The 26,596-nt window shown below is 39.1% G+C and overlaps 1 long non-coding RNA gene and 1 pseudogene across 2 annotated transcripts in view; one reads left to right on the top strand and one right to left on the bottom strand.

Moving 5' to 3' along the window:
* The window catches only part of LOC309629968, an 820,276-nt gene that overhangs the window by 755,034 nt on the left and 38,646 nt on the right, over positions 1-26,596 (bottom strand). The gene's annotated exons all lie outside the window — the stretch shown is intronic.
* LOC309629908 (gamma-secretase subunit APH-1B pseudogene) lies at positions 7,157-16,120 on the top strand (annotated as a pseudogene). Its single transcript has one exon. The product of its transcript is annotated as a gamma-secretase subunit APH-1B pseudogene (transcript).

The following is a 26,596-nucleotide window of genomic DNA, read 5'->3' as shown; positions in this document are numbered from 1 at the left end:
TTCCCATCTGGAAAATAATGGGAATATTAGAGACTTTAGTTTATGATATGTTTGAGAACATGAATGCAGAATGGTTCAATTATAAATACAACACACATCTCTGAATTTATTCATAATTAAATAAGTATGTGGCAATTTGGAACTTTCATTATATGAAAAGAAAGGAATACTCATTCCTCTCCTGATATATATGTTGACTATTCAGTGACACTGTATAAACATAGAGCAAATGATGGAAGAATATATTTCCTTTAATAAAACCCCATTATTCTGTTTGTAAAGAAGGGATTGTATCTCAGACTTCTAGCCCCAAGATGAAACTGTCCAGCATCTTTAAAATTGTAGCACAATCTTCTTTTTAACTGAAACTCCCATTAAAATACGCAGAGGGAAATTGTACTTTCATAATCCACTTATTTCATATCAATTTGTAAGGATTAATCTGTATATTTGTATTAATTTCTACAAATCTAGGGGCATGGGAAAATTGTAGGCCCATGCCTACATGGGGCCTACAATATGTGTTTGAATTGATTAATATATGTGTGAATACTTTGAATTTTTAGATCGGGTGTCATAGTATTGACTAGAAACATCACTGATAATCACATTTGGGGAGAGAGAGTGGAAGATGGAGAATACTGAGTGTCGTTGGATTCACATATTTGGGCAGAAGGAACATATTAGACTCCCGGCATTATAAGCCTTTAGACAGAATAGGCTCTTTCATTACTAAGGTGTTCACCACGGTGGAGATAATTTGGAATCTTTATATTCTTCTTTACAAACCAAGGGTGCGTAGGTAAGCCTTATCACTCTTCTTTTTTTCTGTCTACATTTTAGTGCAGTTTACACTCTTGAAAAAACGCTAGCTGTCATTTAAAAGAATACGTTTTTTCTCCAGCTCTGGATTTTTGTGATTCTGTCTTCGTTATACCACTTATGATGGACTCATAGTCATAATAAATGAGGTTTTATGGGATAATCCTTAACCATTTTAGGGTTACAGATCCTTTTGAGTGTCTGTATCAGTCGGAGTTCTAGTTACAAGCAACAAAAGCCTATTCTGCCCAATGTAAGTGGAATATTGATCCATTAAAGGGATGTTGGGTAGTTCACAGAACTTCTGGACATGGTGATGAATTAGCTTTGGGGCTATGCAAGCAGAAACTATATCCAAAATCTTTCTGCAGAATTGGTGCCAGTAAGGACAGCCCTGCGGCCTCTCTGACATCCTCCATGCCATCCGGACTCACTCTTGGTATGACTGCCACCACCATCAGAGTGTACCCTCCATGCCCCCCACCATGTCTTCATTTCCAGTTCAGGAACAGTGGTAAAGGGACCAGTGTTCACAACTCCAGCTCTGCATTTGTCTGGTATTTTTAGGTTTAACAATGGGAAATGAACAAGGCTATCATATCCCAGGCAGATGAAGAAAAATTAAAAGGATAAATATCTAATACAAAATCTCTAATGAATGTAGATTCTCCCCCCCCAAACACACACACACACACACACAATTTTATGCATTTCTGAAGGTTCTTGAATTTTCAAGACTCATCTGTTGGGCTCCTGGAGAGAAAATGGGTCCTGGTGGTGCTGGTGGTTGTCATCATTATTTGAGAAAACAAATCCTGCTACACAATATAAAGCCTATAGAGAATTAGCTCTAATTTTCTAAATGAAATATTTAGACTTATTTATATAACGGTTTGAGTTCTAGATGAGAAGTGTGGGTATGGCTGTGTGTTTAAAATGAAAAGAGTTTATGTAAATAAACTCTTTCATTATGAGCTTTATGTCCATAAAATTCCTCAATTATCATCATGTTAATGAAATGAAATTTTTATTACTACCCATGTAACTGTAATATTAGTCAGGGCCCCGTGTGTCCTGTCCTCAGCTGTGAATCATATGTATATGTATATGTATATCTATATCTATATGCAATCCAGCTCTCAGAACTAATTTCAAACGAATTTCAAATTTTTGGTTACATTTATCAAGAAATATTAAGGATCTAATTTGCAATTCATGACAATACTTGTTAAAATCTGCTCTCCTTACCTTCCTTCCCTCAGTCTCTCATATCCTCTAGAGTCTCTGGAGTTGTGCTGTCTCATAATATAGCCACTAACCACACATAACTATTTAAGTTTAAATTAATTAAAATTAAATGAAATATAAAAGTTCCTCAGTCACACAATCCACATTCGTGTACTCAATAGTCACGTGTAGCTAGTGGCAATGTTGTTGGACATTTCAGGTAGAGAACAATTCCATAGTCGCAGAAAGTTCTACTGAACAGTACTGCTCTAGGGCCTCACCTCAACAAACCACCAAACTCTTTCTGACACCCACCCAAATTGCCATCTGTCACCCCCAGCATCCTCAACTCTTTGAAATGAAATGGCAACACTCTGTTTCAACCCTTTCTCCTTTACTTCCATCTCAGATCACCTCCTTCTCTACTATTTTTTTGTTTTTTAAATTTTACATCACAAATAGATCCAGGGACTGAGCTAACAAAGACAGAAAGCTCTCTAAGAGAGATATAAGCGTGGAGTCAGGCAGGAAATATTTACATGTTAAGATGCCTTTTCACAATCACATCAGTATAATAGTACTATTATGTACTAAATGTCTTCTGATGCACTCATGACTTCTAATGCTTATAATAACCCTTCAGAATAAAAATTACATTAAAGTTACATTAAATTTCATTTAAAAAACAAAAACCTGAGGCTTGGAGAACTTAAATCTGTTACCTACAGTGACACAGCTAGTAAGGAGTTAAGACCAGACATAGATACATTATTTCCTAAATGTAGGGCCCACTTTCTCTCTGCTCTACCACACTGAAAAACAGTATCTCTCTGAAGATATAAAAATGGACATTCCCATGGCAACACAAGAAGACAAGGGTAAGATTCCCAAAGAGCTCCGTTAGATACGCTAAATGAGAAGCCTCTGCCACATACATTTTTAAATAAGCTCCTTGAGGAAAGAAAAACCGACTTGATCATATCCCGGCATAGTCTGGCCATGGGCATTTTAAAGATTCAAAATTCACTATGAAAATGACTAAGAAATGTTTTCCATTTTGGACTTCAACAACACTTTCCAACTCATCTAGTTTGGCCTTAAAAATAAGTACAAAAATGTATAGTCAAATAAGCAGATAGAAAAATGCCAGTTTTACCCTCATTACTGATAGTCTATGCAAAACCATCTGATTTTAATCTCCCCACTTGATTTACCTTATGTTTTAAAACTTCGTCCAGCCAGTGAGGAATAAATGCAAAACGAGTATAGTGTTATGTTCTAGGGTTTGCTAGAAATTCAAATGTGGGCGTTACCAGTTTGCTATAAAAATCAAGGTAGGAAGTATTTTAATTACACAAGCAGAAGCAGAAAATGCACTTATTTCCCTCTCAAAAATCAAGTTAAGAAAAAATATTTTCCTCTTCTGGAATTTAAGAAGAGCTTGGTTTAGAAAAATAAAATGATACATTTAGAAGAGAAAAGGGGAAGTTGGACCTTGCTAACCTCTCCATTTTCCTTTTCCCAGTTGTTCAGCACATTTCCATTTTGTCAACAGCAAAATTGTTTTTTAGAGTGAAATTGGACCAAATTCTAGTTCAGAGTATTGGTATTTGTCTCTTCCTGGCTTAGGAAGTGTGTGTGTATCTCCAGACAGAATTTCACACACATTATTTAATCAAGCTATACAATGGTTTTGCATGTGAAGTGAATTTGGGGAATTATATTCACTAATGTCTGAGAGCTCTTTACCAGCACCATATGTGGTTTCAAATATTAACAACAACTGTTGAATGGGAGATAATATAATTTTCAAATACTCTATCTGTTCAGTGAAGAAAGTATAGATTATGTTTTAATGAATCTTGATAGACTAAAGAATGAATTTATTCTACTCTTAAATGTGGATTATCATAGAACCAAGATGAGAAAAAGAGACAAACACAATGAGAAGAGACCACTACAGTGACTTTCACGGTAGCAATAAACCTCTTCTCAGTTGTAGTTACAATTGTAGCCCTATCTTTTCTATTTTTTAACCTAACTAATCTTGAAATATTTTCCAACTCTACTGCCCTTGGTTTGCACTTAGCAAAGCATTAAATCCTCAGGATTTGTGAACAAGCTTTCTAATTAGTTCACAAACTACAGAAATGGTTCTAATAGTGGTCTAGAATTAGAAATAATAGGATGTCACCAAACACCGAACTGAAAGTCCTCAGTTATTTACCCTCACCCCCTTTCCAGGTCCCACTCAAATGTCACCTCCTTTCTTCCCTGACACCTACAGTCAAAGTGGCATCTCCTTTCCCTTCGGGCTGCCATTGCCACATACACTGAGTCTAATGAACTCGTGAAGAAAAGGAGTTTATTCCCAGCTAACAGCATAAGAATTGACTGGAAGGCTAGAGATGGCTCAGCAAAGATCAGCAACTAAGTCAGCCAAAGGGGATAACAATTTTATCAAAAATTTCAATCCTCAAGTCACTCTGGAAGACAGGCTGGTGGGCATGACCTGGTTCACAAGATCACACCTTGGCTAGAGAAATGCACAGCAACTGGAGTTACAGCTCCCCAAGACTGCAAGGGACAGGTAACTCCCAAACCAGAATCAGGCACTGTCATGAAAGAAGGGGGAAAGCAAAATGAGCTACGCCGTTCATTTGGCAACTCGTCAGGCTCTGCCTACCAATGCCCTCTGGTGTTCATCTTCAAATGTTATTTGAGTTGCATTTTATTATGTAACTTTTGATTAACTTACTTACATTTTATTTTTCCTACTAAATTGTTAGCACCTTAAAGGCAAAAATAACATGTCTTTAAATTACCTACAGTGCTTCATACAAAGGAAATGCTCAATAAAATTTTATTGATTTAAGACTAAAAGCTATAATTGCTTAAAGGTTTGTTCTACATCACTGTAAAATCACTTTCTAGGTTCTTCAACCATTTATTTTGGAAACCCCCTTAAAAAGCTAGGTTTTTTGATATTTGCAGCTGTTTTTTCTTTCAACATATTTGGTATTTCCTTGGCAAGAGAAGCTGCTGGAATAGTTGCTGAGTATGAGAAGAATGTGTCAACAAATGAGGAGTTTAGCATTCACATAGGGCTTATTTAAATCTTAAATATTTACTGCACACCCTAAAGATATTAGTTATTGCAAAGTAATGAGACTGTACCCAGTAAACTAAAGGATCTGAGCTCCAAGAGTCAAATCATATCAGACCGCTTTCCATTCTCCGCTGAAAATACCGCAAATTAGATCAGGTCCTAACCATCTACAGTGAACAAAAGGCTCTGCACAAGTGGCTATCAACCAGAACCCCAGAGGCTCGTCTCCCGCAGCTGCCCTTCACAGGCACACGCTGGTTGCAAGGCAAGCCATGGAAACGGGATGCCTTCCTTTTCCACTAACTGGCTTTTTCACTCTGGGTATTATTTGCTCCCTTTGGTCTTCAGCTTCCTCTCCCGTAAAATAAAGATGCTGGATCAGAACATCTCTATGGTCCCTCCTGACTCTACTATTCTTTGAATCTATGTATCTATGTCTCTCATCTTTAAATGAGCACCAAAGCATACTTTATACCTAGGAATAATGATAATAATAATGTCTAACATTTACTGAGTCCACACTATGAGCTAGGCTGACAGTTTTACATAGCTGTTATGGTTATTTACCACAGTCGTATCAGGTGCTACTGATGATCGCCATTTTCTATGTGAAAAAAAATGAACCTAATGCCTATATATGAGAAACTAGGGTTGTAACTAAGTAGCAACTTGTGTAAGATCAGGAAACTAAAAAGTTTTTAGGGTAAGGATTTATATCCAATTCCATGTCACTCCAGACCTTGAGTTATTCATTCCTACAGTCTACAGCCTTGAAAATGTCCAATCACCATACATTCAGCCTTGTTAAATCAATGACGAGAGAGTATTTACCTAAACTACTGACTGAAGACTGTTTCAGAGCATTGAGCCTAGATTAACCAAATATCCACAACTATTTTAATACCAGAACACGGATGCGCTTTTTTTTTGCCGTAGTAGTACATTATCATTTCCTCATCATAATTCCCTCACTCATCATTGCCGTGTTGAAATGCATGCTGTGAAAGAAGAGTAGGTGAGAAACCATCACTTGGCCCACCATCATCTGTGGAATGTCTATTTCCATGGGTCGTAACTGTCTGGAGTGCAGCAGGAGACTTCAATCTCAGTCATTTAAAGGAGTGGTTGGTCAGACTCATAGATATAGAAAACAAACTCTTGGTTACCAGTGGAGAGAGGGAAGGTAAGAGGGGCAAGATAGATGTAGCAGATTAAGAGGTTCAAACTATTATGTATAAAATAAATAAGCTACGATGATATATTGTACAACACAGGGAGTATAACCTTTGAAATTTGTGAATCACTATGTTGTATACCTGTAACTTATATAATATTGTACATCAACTATACTTCAATTTTAAAAAATCAAAAAGTGAGGGACTTCCCTGGTGGTCCAGCAGTTGACTCCACGCTCCCAATGCAGGGGTCCTGGGTTGGACCCCTGGTCAGGGAACTAGATCCTTCATTCCACAAGTAAAGATTCAGCATGCTGCAACTAAAGAAGACCCTGCACACAGCAACAGAGATCCTTAGCTGTGCCACAGCTAAGACCCAGTGCAGCCAAATAAATAAATAAATATTTTTTGAAATAGTAAAAAATATAAAAAATCAAAACGAGAAAAAGCAGTGGTTGGTTTTTACAGGTGATTCTCTGGAAGGAAAGATCAAATCTGTGTTTGATTACTCTATTGGCTGAAGCAAAAACCTTACCTAAAACCAAATTGTACAAACGTAAGTTTATTTCTGTCACCCTCATTTTCTGCATGCTGCCCAGGCTAGCCTTTATCAATAGTGCTGCTTCTCTCTCCTCAGGCTTTATACCCTCATCCCCTCTCCTTTTCAAAACCTGTTCTTGGAAACTATTGAGACACATAATGTCCCAAAGTATTTAAGAGTGACAGTAATTAAAAGGTATGAGTGCTGAGACCATCTGTCTTAACATGGCTTAATTAAGAATGTACATCAGCTGAGGCCCCCGGACCGGCTTCCGCCGTTGCCATGACGGCGGCCGTGTTCTTGGCTGCGCCTTCCTTGCCTTCGCGCCTGCGCTCGCTCGCAGCATTTTCACCATCGCCACCGCCGTTGCGTTATCATCTTCCCCGTCATTGGAGCTTCCTTCAGGTTGGTGTCTCTGCTGCTTCACTCCCTTGTTTGGTTCATGGTAGCAACCATTGCTAACGACAAAGATGGACCAATACAGAAATATCTGCCGGTCTTTGGAGTGTTAGTCCTTATCCAAGAAATGTGATGTTTTGCATATTATAAACTTTTTTTTTAAAGCCCGTATGGGTTTGAGGAGTATAAACCCAGGGGAGACAGCACCTTCTATGAGATTAATGGTTTATGTTTCTGGTTTGGGCTTTGGAATCATGAGTGGAGTATTTTCCTTTGTAAATACCCTGTCTGACTCTTTGGGGCCGGGCACGGTTGGCATTCATGGAGACCCTCCCCAGTGCTTCCTAAATTCAGCTTTCATGACGCTGGGATCATACTGCTGCACGTGTTCTGGGGCACTGTGTGTTTGGATGCCTGTGAGAAGAAAAAAGTGGTACGCCCTTCTTGTAGTTCTTCTCCCTTATCTGCTGGTGTCAGCCCTGAGCTTCATAAATCCTCGTTATGGATTAAAGCTGGTGTCTGCATACATCATCCTGGTGCTCACGGGCGTCTGGACCTTCTTCGTTTCTGCCGGAGACTGAAACTCTGCCTACTCTGCCAAGACTAGGACTCCCTCCTCTTCAAGCAGCGCTCCAGATAACCTCCAAGGACGGGCGCTTCTGAAACAGTAAGCTGAGCCTTTAGAAGAAGCACAACTGTGTCTTCTTCTAAAAGTGCATTTTTCTGGTGAAATTTAGAATAAACAGTACTATCTAGATACGATATGGCTTTCATGCAACGGCTTTCTGAAAGGGATACATCAGTGGTGTGCAGCCTGGCTGCAAGTTGGAATCACCTGGGAAAACATAAAGACTAATGTTCTGGGCGCCACCCTCCAGATGTAATTGGTCTGGGCATTAATTGGTCTGGTAATTTTTTAAAGCTTCTTAGATAAAACTCCGATGTGCAGCCAGGTTGAGAACTAGCCACGTCCAAATAGGAACTTTCTGAGAACACCATAAGTAAATAAGAATGAGATGTTTAGCTATCTCCTAACTCAGTTTGTGTTGAGCAAGTAACTATCTGGATGTCAAATAGACGTCCTAGTTGGCCTTCGTCTTTTTAAGTTCTGAAGTCACAAAAGGCTAAAGGGCTATCATCTCTGTGAACTGTTTTCTCGTACTTCACTAGTACTCTGTTTTATGAGAACATGGTAGGCTGTGCTTCTAACTACAATAATAAATTGCACTGACTTACTATGATAATTTAACCGAAGTAAGCTTTTTATTACTAAGCTGTATTTTTCTATAGTTTTCCTTTCTCGATTTTGCTTTTTTGAGGCATTACATTGTTTTTGAGCATAGATTTCAGTGTCTTTAACTAAAAACCAATTATTTCTGACTTCCTGGGAAGATATTATAAAACCAAGAATTTTTGTGCATCTTCTGTAAGTCTTTCCTGGGTCTGCCCCAAGGCAGTGTTTACCCACTGAGTGCTAGTTGCATCTCTGAGCAGCTCTGCAGGTTGCTGAGTGATGTACCCTGGGACGGGCTTCACTGGGGCTGGTGGAAGTTTACTGAAAGCAGGAGGAAAACAAGCCAGTAGGGTGGCTTTGAGTTTGCTCCTGTAATACTGACTAGTGCTTCCGCCCAAATAATATAGTGGTAAATTGAAAATACATTTTACACTACCATGTTCATGCTTTTACGTAATCCATGTAATCTTTAGATCCAGTAAATGTCTCTGGGTTTTGGTAGCAGATAAAGCATTCATTTTATAGGAATATCTAAGATGTTTTTTCATCTTCCAGACCACCCTTTTGGTTTCCTTTATAAAGAGGAATTGTACCTTTTCTAATTAGAAATTGTTCCAAGTTGATGGTTTTTAGGGCGCTGATGGTGTGAAATGGAAATTCCCTACACATTAAAGTGAGAACTTCAGTGAATCTCATATGTGCAGTAGAACAGCCCAAAGAAATAGAAGCAGCAATGAGAGGGCTCACCAGTGACACGAGGGGCGGAAGAAATTTGACAATACTCTGGTGGGGAAGAATAATGGACATGTTTAAAATGGAAATGTGGCCAGTATTTTGGGCTAGACGCACATCTTTCCATGGACCAGAATCTTTCATGCAAACTAGACCTTTATCAATGAAATCCCCTCTCATGTTTAAATTATTCGAATTTCTCAATCTAGGGGTTCAGGAGGAGTAGGGCTTCTAGCAAGACTGTAAACAGTCCCATAAGCAATTATAGTTATTCCCCTAAAGTTTATTTCAGCACTAATACCAATGCTACCTCCGGGGTATGCAATTTTCCACTTTTATACAAGATTTTCTTTAGACTAGGTGAGTCATACAAGAGTCAAGGACATGGAGACTGAACAGTAAATTTACTTTGTAGAGCTGAGGGGAACAAGATACCCACTGAACTGGGGTTCATTCCTGGTGGAGTGAGGTGTTCTTTAATAAACAATAAGAAAAATGTAGAGTTGGTTTATTACTGTTGACTTACAAATCTCTTAAGTGGATAGTCTGATAAAATATTTGTGGATCTGCAAAGTCTAGAAAAATCTGAGAATATTAATATTACTCCTGCTTGAGCTCTGAGGATGTCCTTGGTGCATTAGTAGTTTAATATTAAGTAAAGAATCTGGGATATTGGGAAATCTCATTTATAAAAACATCTTGGGCAAGAAGAAAATTTTCTTTGATGGTGAGACTACTGTCTTAGTTCCGGAAATTATTTGATAATCCTTGATTACCTGGGAACAGAGAAACTTTGTAATCCTTATTTCTCTCACGAGTGTGGCCGTAGTCAGCTTAGGCACTCTTGTTGCAAACAGTCCTGCTTTGCCTATGCCAAGGAAGACCAGGGGAGAGAAGTCTTCCTCTGTTGCTGTGGATATATTGAGATGTGCTTTTTTAATTTTAATTTTAATTTTTGGCATTTGTTATCTGTGATGCGCTTTCCGTGCCCTGATGCTGTTTGGAGAGGAGGTGGTGGTGGTAATCTTGTGTGTTCTCCTCTACACAGGGCTTTCTCAGTTTGGAGGGAAATGTGGGTATATTCCAAGCTGACCTTGGAATGTGAATGTTGTTGCAGCCCTTGACTATGTTGCCACGGGAATAATAGAGATTGATTTTGGATCCCTAATAAATTTGTATTTTAACCCATTTGAATTCGTAGTTGTAACTGAAGAAGTTTTGTTCCCTTGATCCTGGCCTGCCTGACTGGCAATTTAGTAGTAGCAGCCTCTTTTAGAGCATCTTCATGAAAACATGGCTAAAAGGAATAAATGGTATTTGCAGACTGTATAGAAAGTGGCTTTTGTTCCCAATGTTTTATTTTTGTTCTCAAGCACATTTCAGTATTTGCTCAGAGTGGAAGATACACATCAGAAGTGCTAGGTGTAGAGTTGGTGTGGTACAAGCAGTTGTGATAGAATCTGCCTTCTACCTGGTATTCTTCCCACTTGCCTCCAACTAGCCCCAAGACAGGGACTGGTAGTTAGAGTGGGCCTAATGGCTCCAGGGAAACCAGGGTGCCAGCCTGTCTCGGGCATCAGCAGCCTGCTTCTTGGGAAGAGCTCCTTGAGTGTTAGCTTTTTGTTGGCTAAGTTTTTCCTGGGCTCCACCATTCCTAACTTCAGGTAGACAAAGAAGATGTCACAACAAAACTATTTTAAAGTTCTTTGCTTAGTGCACTTTGTTTATGATTGCAATGTTTATATTTCTCATTTAATAAGAGACTTCATTCCATTAAATTTAGTGTTTAGAGGGATGGGCACTGTCTTTATGTACAATATATATCATTTCATATAAGTTACACTGTTATGTCATATATACCTTGCAATATCAGACCTTGCATTCAATACACAATGCAATAAACTCTTTCCAGACCTGTACTTTTCAGCGAACAATAAAAAGATTGTTTGTCACTTAAAAGAAAAAAAGAATATAGATCAGCTAGGTCAACATGAATTAGTTGTTTGTTCCAGGAAACTTTGCCTGGGAAAGATAAAGCTATAAACCAATTAAAAAAGAAAAAACTTCACTGTTTGCTTCAGGAAATTCCCACAGATAATTAACAGAGACAAGAGTCTGCTCACCTTGGCAAACACTTACTTATCATACCAAGTTTACTCATGGCTTGTTTCAAGACCCTTGTGTCACAGAGTCGACCAATCCTATTATATCACAGACTTTGCCCAATCCAGATCATCTCTTCATCTTGAAAGACCTACCTCAAACCACTTTGAGCTCAGACCCCAAAGCCCTAAAATTAGACCACTTCTGACTTCCACTTTCTGAGACACTGCTGGGATTGGTAAGGTGGTGGTCTCCCTTACTACAGTGAGCTAATACATTTAGCTTTCCTTTATTCATAGGTTGATGATTTGGGGAGAAGTCCAACAGTACTACCTGTAAGAGGATGTAACCTATGTTTCTCTAGGTCACTGCATCCTGGGAATAAAACTTACAAGTAATATCCCTCTGATAAATTAATGGCAAAGACAGAAATCAAATATGCCCATCTAGTCATGATTGAGGAAACTCAAGTTCTCCAAAACTGCCCACCTATTTCTAAAAGGCCTATGGGTCTTGTACATGTACTCATGAACAAATCTCAGTATACACTCACTGCTGAGGCTTCTGCTGCATTCAAACTTAAAAAAAGGAAATGGCACTATAGTTGTAACCCATTATTGAGTTTCTCCTTTGGTTGTGGAAACTATTGGCCTCCCCTAAAGTCACTGTTTCTGCTGCCCACCACTTAGATCATTGCTGTTTTAGTCTTCTGAAGTTGATCATGTGTCTAAAGCTAGCCCAAATCAGTGCTGCTCATATCAGTGCCTCCAGGGCTGAAGTTGGGGAGGATTCATGGTGAGGGATGCTTCTAAAACCACAAGGTTACACTGTGTAAGCCATTACCTGCTCCACATATGTGTATGACCAGTGGGAGGCCACATATCACATTACTGAGGAGCATTTGGACAATCGGGGAAATAAGCAGAACACAAAGGATCAAAACAAATCTTTTATTTATTGATTCCTTCTTTCATGCACACAACAAATATTTGAGTGTCTCCTGGCTGTGACAAAAAGGAATTTGTTAATGGCCTTAAAGTGTACTCATCCGTCAAGAAGTTTTGGCATCCATTCACCATTCACCCCTTGTTTATCGAGCACCTTCTATGTGTCATAAACAGTGCAACACTGGGGATAAAATGAGCAAGACAGTCCTCACCAAGCCTAAGGGCAGAATGGGAAAAGAGATAATAAAACAATGGGAATGTGGAATGACAGATTCAGTGTAGGGAAAGTAGAGGGTGGTATAAGAGCAAAAAGAAGGTAAACCAATTCAGATTTTAAAATCAGTGAAGTCTTCCTGGAGTAAATGATCCGTGAAGTTTCAGAAGCAAAGAGAACATCGTGTATTCAAGGAACGAAGTTCAGTAAGGCCAGAGCGTTATCGTGTGAAGTGGGAGAATATGGGATACATGAAGCTGGAGATTGGGACACAGACCATGGAAAGTCATGTTGCGGAGTTTGGAATTTATTTTCAGGGGTAAAAAAAAGAAGACTATTAATAGCTTTAACCAGGAGTGTAAATCTATGAAATTTTCAGAGTGGTTACTCTGGACACATTGTGGAGAATGAATTTGAGGGAAGAAAACAGGAGGCGGAAATCTACTAAGAAGCTATTGAGATGACTCAAGAAATTAAGGTTTTGGGGCTTCCCTGGTGGCGCAGTGGTTGAGAATCTGCCTGCCAATGCAGGGGACACGGGTTCGAGCCCTGGTCTGGGAAGATCCCACATGCCGCGGAGCGGCTGGGCCCGTGAGCCACAATTGCTGAGCCTGCGCGTCTGGAGCCTGTGCTCCGCGGCAAGAGAGGCCGCGATAGTGAGAGGCCCACGCATCGCGATGAAGAGTGGCCCCCGCTTGCCGCAATTAGAGGAAGCCCTCGCACAAAAACGAAGACCCAACACAGCCATAAATAAATTAATTAATTAATTAAAATGAAAAAAAAAGAAAAGCTTAAATTGGAAAAAAGTCATCTATATAAAAAAAAAAAAAAGAAATTAAGGTTTCCTGAACTAGTGTGCTGGCAGTGATGATGCGAAAAAAAAGAGAGAGAGAGAGAGGGGACAGATTTGAGAGATAGAGAGGAAATAGGTTTGATAGTCCTTGGAGACTGACTGAGAGTAAAGGAGATGGGAAGTCCTCACTCTCAACAGATGAGTCAGGTCATGTCACTCCTCAACTCAAAACCCTGCAATGGCTCCCATCTCATTCAAGATGAAAGCTAGGGACTTCCCTGGTGGCACAGTGGTTAAGAATCCACCTGCCAATGCAGGGGACCGGTTCGAGCCCTGCTCCAGGAAGATCCCACATGCTGCAGAGCAACTAAGCCCGTGCGCCCAGAGCCTGTGCTCTGCAACAAGAGAAACAACTGCAATGAGAAGCCCGTGCACTGCAATGAAGAGTAGCCCCTGCTCGCCGGAACTAGAGAAAGCCCGCGGGCAACAACGACGACCCAACGCAGCCAAAAATAAATAAATAAATTTATCCTAAAAAAAAAAAAAGAAAAGCATTTGTTTAAAAATAAAAGAAAGCTAAAGTCTTTACAATGGGCCACAAGGATGACAAAGTCTATACAACACAGCCCCACCCCAGCCCTATTGCCTCAGTGACTTCACCCCTACTGCCCTCCTAGCAGCTCACTCTACCTCACCATTCCCATATCCTGCTCTTCTCAAACATTCCAAGCATGAGCTTGCCTTACAATCTTTGCTCTTGCTATTTGCTCTGCCCAGATACCAGTATGGTTCACACCCTTGCCTCTTCAGGTCTTTTTTTAAAATATCACCTTTTCAGTGAGGCCTCCCCTCATCATCCTACTAAACATTTCAACGTCCATGACAGTAATCCCAAGTTTCCTCCTTAATACCTATCACTTTTTGATTTACAATATACAGTAATTTACTTATTTATTTTGGTTATTGTCTATCTCCTGCTACTAGAACATAAGCTCCTTGAAGGCAGGGATTTTTGACTTGTTTTGTTCATTGCTGTATTCCCATTTCCTAGAACAACCAGTATGTAGTAAGCACTCAATTTTTATTGAACGAATTAATGGGCAAACCCCGTGTCTGTAGCCTGACCAACTGGTCAGATGATGATTCTAATCACTGATCTAGAAGTATGAGAGGTGGGGAAGAGAAGCTTATGAACTCAGTATGGGATCATTTGCCCAGTACCACAACTGTAATATTAAAAGCGTGATACTTTTACATATGTCAAAACTGTTAGCAAAATTTCAACTTTCTTAGAAAAACAGGAGCCAAACTCTTCTCTGAGAGAACAACCTACAGAATTACAGAGCTACACTCACTGATGGGGCATGTGCATTGGTTTCCTGCAAGTCAACCAATAAGACAGTGAATCAGTATACATCAAGAAGATGCCAGCAACTCTGCCACTGTTCAGCATGGCATAGGACATATAGTGATGTGGATACTCGGAATAAATATGTTTGGGGATTCTGTTTGAGGTCTTGTGTATCTAGACACAGCATTGGCAAATAATCATCAGATAATGTTAAGGTAATTTACTCAACTTTTCATCTAGCAAAGGTTAACATTTATTCCCCAAATTATAAATCAAATATCAAATAAGAGGTAGACTAATGGAGAATAAAATGGGTTAAATTGCAGAGAAAATGCTAGCAAGGTGCAATTAAGTTCTTGGTACCTAAATTTGTTTTCTTTTGTTTCCTTCACAATTTAGGAACCCTAATCAACTCTAAATAGTGTTTTTCAGCCCCAGCTGAGAACAAGTTTTCATAAATCTGTATTTCTCAAACTTTAGCATGCATCAGAATCACCTGGAAGACTTGTTATTGCTGGGCACCAAACCTGGAGTTTCTGATTCAGTAGGTCTTGGATGAACCCCAAAATTTGCATTTCTAACAAGTTTCCAGGTGGTGTAAATGCGTCTAACAAGTTTCCAGGTGGGACCACACTTTGAGAGTCACTGTAAGTCAATAAGACTTTCCTGGACTGATTTGTGACCCATTTGACCATTTCAACTGGGCTCTTTGCTGACTCCCGGCTGAAGTTTGTTGAGTTGAATATCTGAATATAGAACCGACAAATGGTATAAAATTAATGCAAATTATTTTTTAAAACTCTTTTACTTAAATTGGTTTAATTTAGACATTTTTCATTATAGAGTCTGTCAATTTCTTTTTCTTCTCTTTTTTTGTAATTTTTGGTTAAAATGGAAGTGAGCATTTACATTTGTATAATGGGATAAATATTTTTCATTGCTGAGCTAAAAGCACAGTACCATGTGCTTTTAGTTTTCTCTCTTATACTTTTTGTTTTCTCCTAAAGTTAGTAATTGCCTCATTTTTAATTTTGCTTAGTTTTCTGTGACCTATCACTAATGTAATAGATCTTTCCAATGCTTCTTGATATTTTCTAAGTGATCAAACACATTGGATGATCACATAATACATTTTTTTTTCTTAGATACCCCACTCCAACTTCCTGCTCTAATCTGACAGGTACTTTTCTAGGTTGGCTGCATAATTGTTATCCTAGAATATGCATTGTCATTTTCCTGTGTTGGATCCACTATTTCCTAATCCCATGTCTTCCTATTTCTTGATTTACTTTCTTACTTTGTTGAAGCATTTACTCCAGTTGCATCATAAGAAAGAAAACAGGGTGAAATAAATTTTGTGAGCTGACACATGCCTGAAAAATTGCGTGTTGACTAGATGGGTACAGTATTTTGACTAAAATTTATTTTCATTTCAATTTTTGAAGATTTTGCTCTATTTATTTTTCTAACTCCATTGTTGCTAGTGCAAATTCAGATGCTATTCTGATTTTCTTTTTCCTTTCTATGCGACTTTTGACTTTTTTCAAACTCTTAGGATCTTCTCTTTCACCAGGTGTTCTGAACTTTCACATTAATGTGCCTTATTGGAGTTTTTCTCATGGGCTGGGCAGTGAGTGGGATATTTCAGTTGAGGAACTCACACATTTCAACTTTGAGAAATTTTTTTATATGGTTTATTTGATAATTTCCTATATGTGTCTGCGGAACTCCTATTAAGTAGATCTTGAGGGTCTTTTATTACCCTTTAAATCCCTTATTGATTCTTTCCAATTTTCCATCTCTTTGTCTTTTTTTTAAAAGCTTTATAGGTGTTTTTGCAACTTTATTTTCAAAGCCTTCTGTTGAATTTTTATTTTAATTAAATTTCATTTTATTTTGTATACAAGTTTTTTTTTTTAAAGGAATTCCTTTATTTATTTTTTTTTTAATTTTTATTTATTTATTTATTTATTTTTGGCTGTGTTGGGTCTCCGTTTCTGTGTGAGGGCTCTCTCTAGTTGCGGTGAGCGGGGGCCACTCTTCATCGTGGTGCGCGGGCCTCTCACCATTGCGGCCTCTCCTGTTGCGGAGCACAGGCTCCAGACACGCAGGCTCAGTAGTTGTGGCTCATGGGCCTAGTTGCTCCGCGGCATGTGGGATCCTCCCAAACCAGGGCTCGAACCCGTGTCCCCTGCATTGGCAGGCCGACTGTCAACCACTGCGCCACCAGGGAAGCCCTGCCAGTTTATTTTAATTTAATTATTTGAATTAAATATTTATTATATATTTAATTTCAGGGAGCTCTTCCTTTTCTCTTTCAGAGCATCCTCTTATATCTTGAGATCATTAACTACAGCTTCTTAGATGTTCTTTGCTGCTTCATGTATTATTTCTTTTTCATCCAACTTTTTTTTTTTCATAGTTTGATTCCTCTCTTTCATTTGGAAGCTATTTCTCTACATCAGCAGATCTCGAACATTAACCTACATCAGAATCATCTGAAAGGTTTATTAAAACACAGGAGTACAGGGCCTCATCCCAGAATGTTTGATTCAGTAGGGCTAGGATGGGGCCAGAGAATTTGCATTTCTGACAAATCCCCAGGTGCTGCTGATGCTACTTTTGCAGGGACCGCACTTTGAGAACTACCGTTTGAGGTGATATAGGGTTGTAAACCTCACAGAGTAAAAATAACTGATGTATATACAGATTAAGGACCTGCTTCTGGGTTCTCTGCTTAGACCCTTCATCAGCAGAACCCCTGACACCGTGGTTTTGACAAAACCCCAGAATTCAGTGCTTTGTGAATTGGGCTCAGAATGGACTCAGTTTGGATGGTAGTGATTTTAAATTTTTCAATATATTTTATGCAAATAAAATCTATAACATACAAAAATATGACACCCTTATAATTCCACATTTTGTGCTTATAAAATAAACAGTTTTCATAGAAAAGAGCAGAGAATAAATTACCAAGAAGTTTCCAGAAAGAGTTCCGGATTTAGGATGTCACTCTGACTTTAACTACTATAATATAAAAGAAGGAGCAAATTGTATAATACATCCTGATTATTCTTTATTAGCTATTGAAATCTTCCTGGTGATGAGTGGAAGTTTGAAAACTGAGTTGCAGCCTCCTGAATGATAATGACAGAACAATCTGGAAATTATGTACTACCCGCAAAAAAAAAAGGGCTCTAAATGTGTACTTTAAGAGTACCTATCTCATAAAAGATATTATCATTTATAGTTTTCTCTTTTCATTGGCTCTACTTCTCTTGAAAATCCTAAACTCTGCAATGTTCAAAAATAAGACAAACAGCTCTGTCTAGTGGCAAATTTGATCATTGCAGCCAAAGTCAAAAATAGTATTCAGTTCAGACCCTTTTTAAAAATTTGTCTACAACTTGGCAAGCAATGTTGACAGGAGGTGGCTATTTTATCCCAACTCAGAAGACACAATGGATAAATACTTAAAGCCATCAGTCATGACATTTCCATTTGGGACTTTTTCAGCAGTTTAAGAGAGACAGGTGCAAAACCCAGCTCAGTTATTTAACTTAAAAGGAAAATGTTTTTATTTGTAACATTGTGCTTTTCAGATAACTTTGTTCAAAACATAAGTATACACCTTAGCCTGTTCTTATCTTCACTCTCCTTTCTTTTTTCCCTTCTCCCCTTTCCTGCCTTTAAGAGAAACCTGGAATTGAACTCTAAGTCAGAATCTTGTCTTTCCTCATATGGCAGAGATGAGCTGCCCCATGGCACCTGGGGTGTCCTGCCTTTGACAGCTGTTTCCACAGAGCACTGTAGACTGTGAATAGAATACCATGTGGAAAAAATGAAGAATAGCAGCTATTTGCTCCTGATTCTACCATAAAGCATTCAGAAAACAGTCATCCTTTTCTTGCAAGCACTGGTACATTGAGACAGAACCTTACTATTTTCCATACATTTCCACTTCCAAAAATAATGTGAGGTATCTTAGAATAAATTTAAAAGGATAAGTAAAATCAAGGTTTTTAAAAAAAGGAGATGAGGAATCCAACAGTGGATGAACACTGGGCCCATGGTATGTCTGGGCATAGGATAGAGGTGAAATTTGCTGAATTGAATTAAAATTTATTGGACATGGAGGATGAGAATTTCGTTGATTTTTAATACATAACAGTTACAAGATATTAAGCGTATGGTTGTACCCCCAAAGTAAAATGATCAAACGTTAAAATAACACATGTGTTTGCTAAAGATAATCTTCAAGAGTGTAATTAATATTGAAGAAATCAGGGGGGCGGAGTCAAGATGGCAGACTAGGAGGACGTGGAATTTGCATCTCCACACAACTAGGGCACCTACCAGGCACCGGTGGGGGACCACAGACACCTAAGGGGATGGGAGGAACCCCCAGTGACCGGGTAGGACGTGGGGTGTGGGAGGAGTGAAGGGGGAGGAGAAGTGGAGGCGGGACAGGACTGACACCCCTGTGGGGCGGCTGGGGGAGGGGAAGGGATCCCATGCCCGAAGGGGGAAACTGGGGAACCATCGGGAGGGCAGAGGATCAAAAGGAAGTGTGGCCAGGTTTCCCCTGCCCACGTGGGCCCCCAGGAACCTGCTGAGATCCCGGGCCTGATCCTCTGCCCACCAAAGCCCCCTCCAGCCTTGTGGGTACTGAGGGAGTGGGAGGGAAGGAAGGGGGAGTAAAAGTAAAGGCTGCACCTCTGAGACCAGCACCCCTGAGGGGTGGCTAGGGGTGGGGAGGAGCTCCTACACCCAGCGGGACTGACCCACGGATAGGGGTCCAGCAGTGACTGGGGAGACTCTGGGGGAGACCGTGGAGGGGGGGTGTGAAGGAACGGAAGGGAACGGGGCCAATGCTTTCCCTGCCCACTTAGGTACCACAGAGCCTATTGGGCTCCTGGGCCTAATCCTCTGCCCACGGAGCCTCCCTCCTGCCGTGCAGAACCCAAGCCCCACCCACACACCCTCACTCAGGGCCCTACCTCTACACTCGGAGACCCCCTCTGAGACCCCCTCCAACTGCACTGGGCCCACCCACACACCCTCACCCAGGGCCCTACCTCCAAACTTCAGAGCTCCACCTTCCGGGAGGCCCCCCCTTTGGACGTGCTGCCTCTCCCCTTCTGTGCAAGTCCTAAGCAGAGGCCCCGCCCCACACTTGAATGTCACCCCTCCTAGGCCCCGCCCCCAAGGCCTTTTCTGGCTGCGTGGGTCCTGAGCCTAGGCCCCGCCCCACACTCAAACATCACCCGCCACCCACCTAGGTCCCACCCCACCCTAAGCCCCGCCCTTGCCTAAGTTCCACCCCAGCCTAAACTCCACTCCCCATAGCCAAGGCGCCTTTTTTTTTTTTTTAAAGATTTATTGATTGATTGATTGATTACTATGTTGGGTCTTCATTTCTGTGCTAGGGCTTTCTCTAGTTGCGGCAAGCGGGGGCCACTCATCGCGGTGCGCGGGCCTCTCACTATCGTGGCCTCTTTTGTTGTGGAGCACAGGCTCCAGACGCGCAGGCTCAGTAGTTGTGGCTCATGGGCCCACTTGCTCCGCGGCATGTGGGATCTTCCCAGACCAGGGCTCGAACCCATGTCCCCTGAATTGGCAGGCAGATTCTCAACCACTGCGCCACCAGGGAAGCCCTCCTTTTTTTTTTTCTCTTTAGATTGGGGTTCAATTTTACCTTCTTAATTCATTTATATTTTTTCTAATAAATCTTTTATTTTATTCTTTATACTTTGTTATTGTTCTGCACCTTTTGGCATGTTCCTTTTTTTTTTTTTTTCTTTTTTCTGTTGTGGTTTTATTTTACCTTGTTGCAGTTGTTTCAATTATATTTTTATTTTTCCTAATATATATTTTATCTTTCTAAATTTATTTTGTTTTTTATTCTTGTTATTGTACTGCTCCTTTTTTTTTTTTTTTGCCATGCCACATGGCTTGCAGGATCTTGGTTCCCAGGCCTGAGGTCAGGTCTGAGCTCCTGTGGTGGGAGCTCTGAGTCCAAACCACTGGACTAACAGAGAACCACAGACCCTGGGAATATTAATCAGAGTGAGACCTCCCAGAGGTCCTCATCTCAGCACCAAGACACAGCTCTATCCAACTGCCTGCAAACTCCAGTGCTGGATGCCTCAGGCAAAACAACCAGTAAGACAGGAATACAGCCCCACCCATCAAAAAAAAAAAATGAAATGACAGAAACATATGTTACAGATGAAGGAGCAAGGTAAAAACCTACAAGACCAAATAAATGAAGATGAAATAGGCAACCTACCTGGAAAATAATTCAGAGTAACGATAGTATAGATAACCCAAAATCTCAGAAACAGAATGGAGAAAATACAAGAAACATTCAACAAGGATCTAGAAGAACTAAATGGCAAACAAACAGTGATGAATAACACAATAACTGAAATTAAACATACTCTAGAAGGAATCAATAGCAGAATAACTGAAGCAGAAGAACGGATAAGTGACCTGGAAGATAAAATAGGGGAAATAACTACTACAGAGCAGAATAAAAAAAATAATGAAAAGAATTGAGGACAGTCTCAGAGACCTCTGGGACAACATTAAGTGCACCAACATTCGAATTATAGGGGTCCCAGAAGAAGAAGAGAAAAAGAAAGGGTCTGAGAAAATATTTGAAGAGGTTATAGTCGAAAACTACCCTAACATGGGAAAGGAAATAGTCAATCAATTCTAGGAAGCGCAGAGAGTGCCATACAGGATAAACCCAAAGAGAAACACGCCGACACACATATTAAACTATCAAAAATTAAATACCAAGAAAAAATATTAAAAGCAGCAAGGTAAAAGCAACAAATAACATACAAGGGAATCCCCATAAGGTTAACAACTGATATTTCAGCAGAAACTCTGCAAGCCAGAAGGGAGTGGCAGGACATATTTAAAGCAATGAAAGGGAAAAAGCTACAACCAAGATTACTCTACCCAGCAAGGATCTCATTCAGATTTGATGGAGAAATCAAAAGCTTTTCAGACAAGCAAAAGCTAAGAGAATTCAGCACCACGAAACCAGCTTTACAACAAATGCTAAAAGAACTTCCCTAAGTAGGAAACACAAGAGAAGAAAAAGACCCACAAAAACAAACCCAAAATAATTAAGAAAATGGTGATATGAACATACATATCAATAATCACCTTGAATGTAAATGGATTAAATGCTCCAACCAAAAGGCACAGACTGGCTGAATGGACACAAAAACAAGACCCATATATATGCTGTCTACAAGAGACCCACTTCAGACCTAAGGACACATACAGACTGCAGGTGAGGGGATGGAAAAATATATTCCATGCAAATGGCAATCAAAAGAAAGCTGGAGTAGCAATTCTCATATCAGACAAAATAGACTTTTAAAAAAAGACCATTAGAAGAGATAAGGAAGGACACTACATAATGCTCAAGGGGTTGATCCAAGAAGAAAACATAATAATTATAAATATTTATGCACCCAACATAGGAGCACCTCAATACATAAGGCAAATGCTAGCAGCCATAAAAGGAGAAATAATAGTGGAGGACTTTAACACCCCACTTACACCAATAGACAGATCTTTCAGACAGAAAATAAATAAGGAAACACAAGCTTTAAATGACACAAAAACCAGATAGACTTAACTGATATTTTTAGGACATTCCACCCGAAAGTGGAAGAATACACTTTCTTCTCAAGTGCACACAGAACATTCTCCAGAATAGACCACATTTTGGGTCACAAATCAGACCTTGGAAAATTTAAGAAAACTGAAATCATATCAAGCATCTTTTTCTGACCACAACGCTATGAGATTAGAAATCAATTACAGGAAAAAAACAGTAAAAACACAAATAAATGGAGGCTAAACAGTGCACTGCTAAATAACCAAGAGATCACTGAAGAAATCAAACAGGAAATCAAAAAATACCTAGAAACAAATGACAATGAAAACACGACGATCCAAAACCTATGGGATGCAGCAAAAGCAGTTCTAAGAGGGAAGTTCATAGCAATTCAAGCTCACCTAAAGAAACAAGAAAATCTCAAATAAACAATCTAACCTTATACCTAAACCAACTAGAAAAAGAAGAACAAAGAAAACCCAAAATTAGTAGAAGGAAAGAAATCATAAAGATCAGAGCAGAAATAAATGAAATAGAAACAAAGAAAAGAACAACAAAGATCAATAAAACTAAAAGCTGGTTCTTTGAGAAGATAAACAAAACTGATAAACCTTTAGACAGACTCATCAAGAAAAGAAGGGAGAGGACACAAATCAATAAATTTAGAAATGAAAAAGGAGCGATTACAACTGACACCACAGAAATACAAAAGATCATAAGAGACTACTACAAGCAACTATATGCCAATAAAATGGACAACCTGAAAGAAATTGACAAATTCTTGGAAAAGTAAAACCTTCCAAGATTGAACCAGGAAGAATTAGAACATATAAACAGACCAATCACAAGTAATGAAATTGAAACTATAATTAAAAATCTTCCAGCAATCAAAAGTCCAGGACCAGATGCCTTTACAGGCAAATTCTATCAAACATTTAGAGAAGAGTTAACACCTATCCTTCTCAAACTCTTCCAAAAAATTGCAGAAGGAGGAACACTCCCAAACTCGTTCTACGAGGCCACCATCACCCTGATATGAAAACCGGCCAAAGATATCACAAAGAAAGAAAATTATAGACCAATATCACTGATGAACATAGATGGAAAAATCCTCAACAAAATACTAACAAACAATCCAACAACACATTAAAAGGATCATACACCCTGATCAAGTGGGATTTATCCCAGGGATGCAAGGATTCTTCAATATACGGAAAACAATCAGTGTGGTACACCATATTAACAAATTAAAGAATAAAAACCATATGATCATCTCAATAGATGCAGGAAAAGCTTTTGACAAAAGTCAACACCCATTTGTGATCAAAACTCTCCAGAAAGTGGGCATAGAGGGAACCTACCTGAACATAATAAAGGCCATATACAACAAACCCACAGCAAACATCATTCTCAATGGTGAAAAACTGAAAGCATTTCCTCTAAGATCAGGAACAAGACAAGGATGTCCATTCTCACCAGTATTATTCAACATAGTATTGGAAGTCCTAGCCACAGCAATCAGGGAAGTAAAAGAAATAAAAGGAATACAAATTGGAAAAGAAGAAGTAAAATTGTCACTGTTTGCCGATGACATCATACTATACATAGAAAATCCTAAAGATGCCACCAGAAAAGTACTAGAACTAATCAACGAATTTGGTAAGGTTGCAAGATACAAAACTAATGTACAGAAATCCCTTGCATTCCTATACACTAACAACAAAAGATCAGAAAAAGAAATTAAGGAAATAATCCCATTAACTATCACAACAAAAAGAATAAAATGTCTAGGGATAAACCTACCCAAGGAGGCAAAAGACTTGTACTCAGAAAACTATAAAATACTGATGAAAGAAATCAAAGATAACATAAATAAATGGAGAGATATACCGTGCTCCTGGATTGGAAGAATCAATATTGTGAAAATGACTATACTACCTAAAGCAATCTACAGGTTCAATGCAATCCCTATCAAATTACCAATGGCATTTTTCACAGAACTAGAACAAGAGATTTTACAATTTGTATGGAAACACAAAAGACCCCAAATAGCCAAAGCAATCTTGAGAAAGAAAAACGGAGCTGGAGGAATCAGGCTCCCTGACTTTAGACTCTACTACAAAGCTACAGTAATCAAGACAATATAGTACTGGCACAAAAACAGAAATATAGATCAATGAAACAAGATAGAAAGCCACGCACATATGGTCACCTTATCTTTGATAAAGGAGGCAAGAATATACAGTGGAGAAAAGACAGGCTCTTCAATAAGTGGTGCTGGGATAAATGGACAGCTACATGTAAAAGAATGAAATTAGAGCACACTGTAACACCATACACAAAAATAAACTCAAAATGGATTAAAGACCTAAATGTAAGGCCAGACACTATAAATCTCTTAGAGGAAAACATAGGCAGAACACTCTATGACATAAATCACAGCAAAATCCTTTTTGACCCACCTCCTAGAGTAAGGGAAATAAAAACAAAAATAAACAAATGAGACCTAATGAAACTTAAAAGCTTTTACACAGCAAGGGAACCCATAAACAAGACAAAAAGACAACCCTCAGAATGGGAGAAAATATTTGCAAACAAATCAACGGACAAAGGATTAATCTCCAAAATATACAAGCAGCTCATGCAGCTCAATATCACAGAAACAAACAACCCAGTCCAAACATGGGCAGAAGACCTAAATAGACATTTCTCCAAAGAAGACATACAGATGGGCAACAAATGCATGAAAATATGCTCAACAACACTAATCAGTAGAGAAATGCAAATCAAAAGCACAATGAGGTATCACCTCACATCAGAATGGCCATCATCAAAAAATCTACAAACAATAAGTGCTGGAGAGGGTGTGGAGAAAAGGGAACCCTCCTGCACTGTTGGCGGGAATGTAAATTGATACAGCCACTATGGAGAGCAGTATGGAGTTTCCTTAAAAAACTAAAAATAGAACTACCATATGACCCAGCAATCCCACTACTGGACATATACCCTGAGAAAACCATAATTCAAAAAGAGACATGTACCACAATGTTCATTGTACCACTATTTACAATAGCCAGGACATGGAGGCAACCTAAATGTCCATCAACAGATGATTGGATAAAGAATATGTGGCACATATATACAATGGAATATTACTCAGCCATAAAAGGAAACGAAATTGAGTTATTTGTAGTGAGGTGGATGGACCTAGAGTCTGTCATACAGAGTGAAGTAAGTCAGAAAGAGAAAAACAAATACCACATGCTAATGCATATATATGGAATTTTAAAAAGCGGTACTGATGAACCTAGTGGCAGGGCAGGAATAAAGACGCAGACGTAGAGAACAGACTTGAGGGCATGGGGGTGGGGAAGCAGAAGCTGGGATGAAGTGAGAGAGTAGCACTGACATATATACACTACCAAATGTAAAATGGTTGGCTAGTGGGAAGCTGCTGCATAGCACAGGGAGATCAGGTTCGTGCTTTGTGACGACCTAGAGGGATGGGATAGGGAGGGTAGGAGGGAGGCTCAAGTGGGAGGAGATATGGAGATATATGTATACATATAGCTGATTCACTTTTTTGTACAGCAGAAACTAACACAACATTGTGAAGTATTTATACTCCAGTAAAGATGTGAAAAAAAGTATTGAAGAAATCAATTAGAAAATTACAGTTTAATATATACCCAAGAAACATTCCAGTGTTAAAAGAATATTTACTTTCTGAAGATAAGTGTAACAATATGCTTGTTGTTAAAAAATTATAGTACCCCCCAATATAAAAAAGGTAAAAGAAAACCATAATACAAGATTTACAGATGAGCGCTATTAATATTTAGTGTAAATCTTTTAAGGTATTGTTCCTATGCTAAAAGTAGTTATTTACATTCGGAGGAGAGAAATTATTCTTTTGTATGTATTAATATTGTGCATATGGGCGAAGACTTATGGTGAACATGAAAAAGCTGATCCAGTAGGAAAAGTTAAGTGTGCCTTTTTTTTTAAAGCATGATTTAAAAGATTATTTTTGAAATATATCAAAAAGATGAATTTGCGGAATCAGTTAGCATTGTGAAGTCAAAAAGGTAGATTTAGAAACCCCCAAAATGGCACTGATGCACATACTGTCAATTTTGACATTATATTGAGGCTGGAAGGAGAAGAAATATGTTCTGTCAAAGTTTCCCTCAATGGCAACATTCTAAGATTTTAAGCTATGAAATGATCACAATATTGTGTAAGCAACAAACCATGAAGTCTAAGAATCCTAAGCATGATTTAGTGTTATAATCAAATAAAAC

The sequence above is a fragment of the Balaenoptera borealis genome, assembly GCF_965194805.1.
Source record: "Balaenoptera borealis genome assembly, chromosome: 5".
Classification (NCBI taxonomy): Eukaryota; Metazoa; Chordata; class Mammalia; order Artiodactyla; family Balaenopteridae; genus Balaenoptera; species Balaenoptera borealis.
The sequence above is the reverse complement of the archived record's forward strand: the minus strand, read 5'-3'. Positions and strand labels throughout refer to the sequence as shown.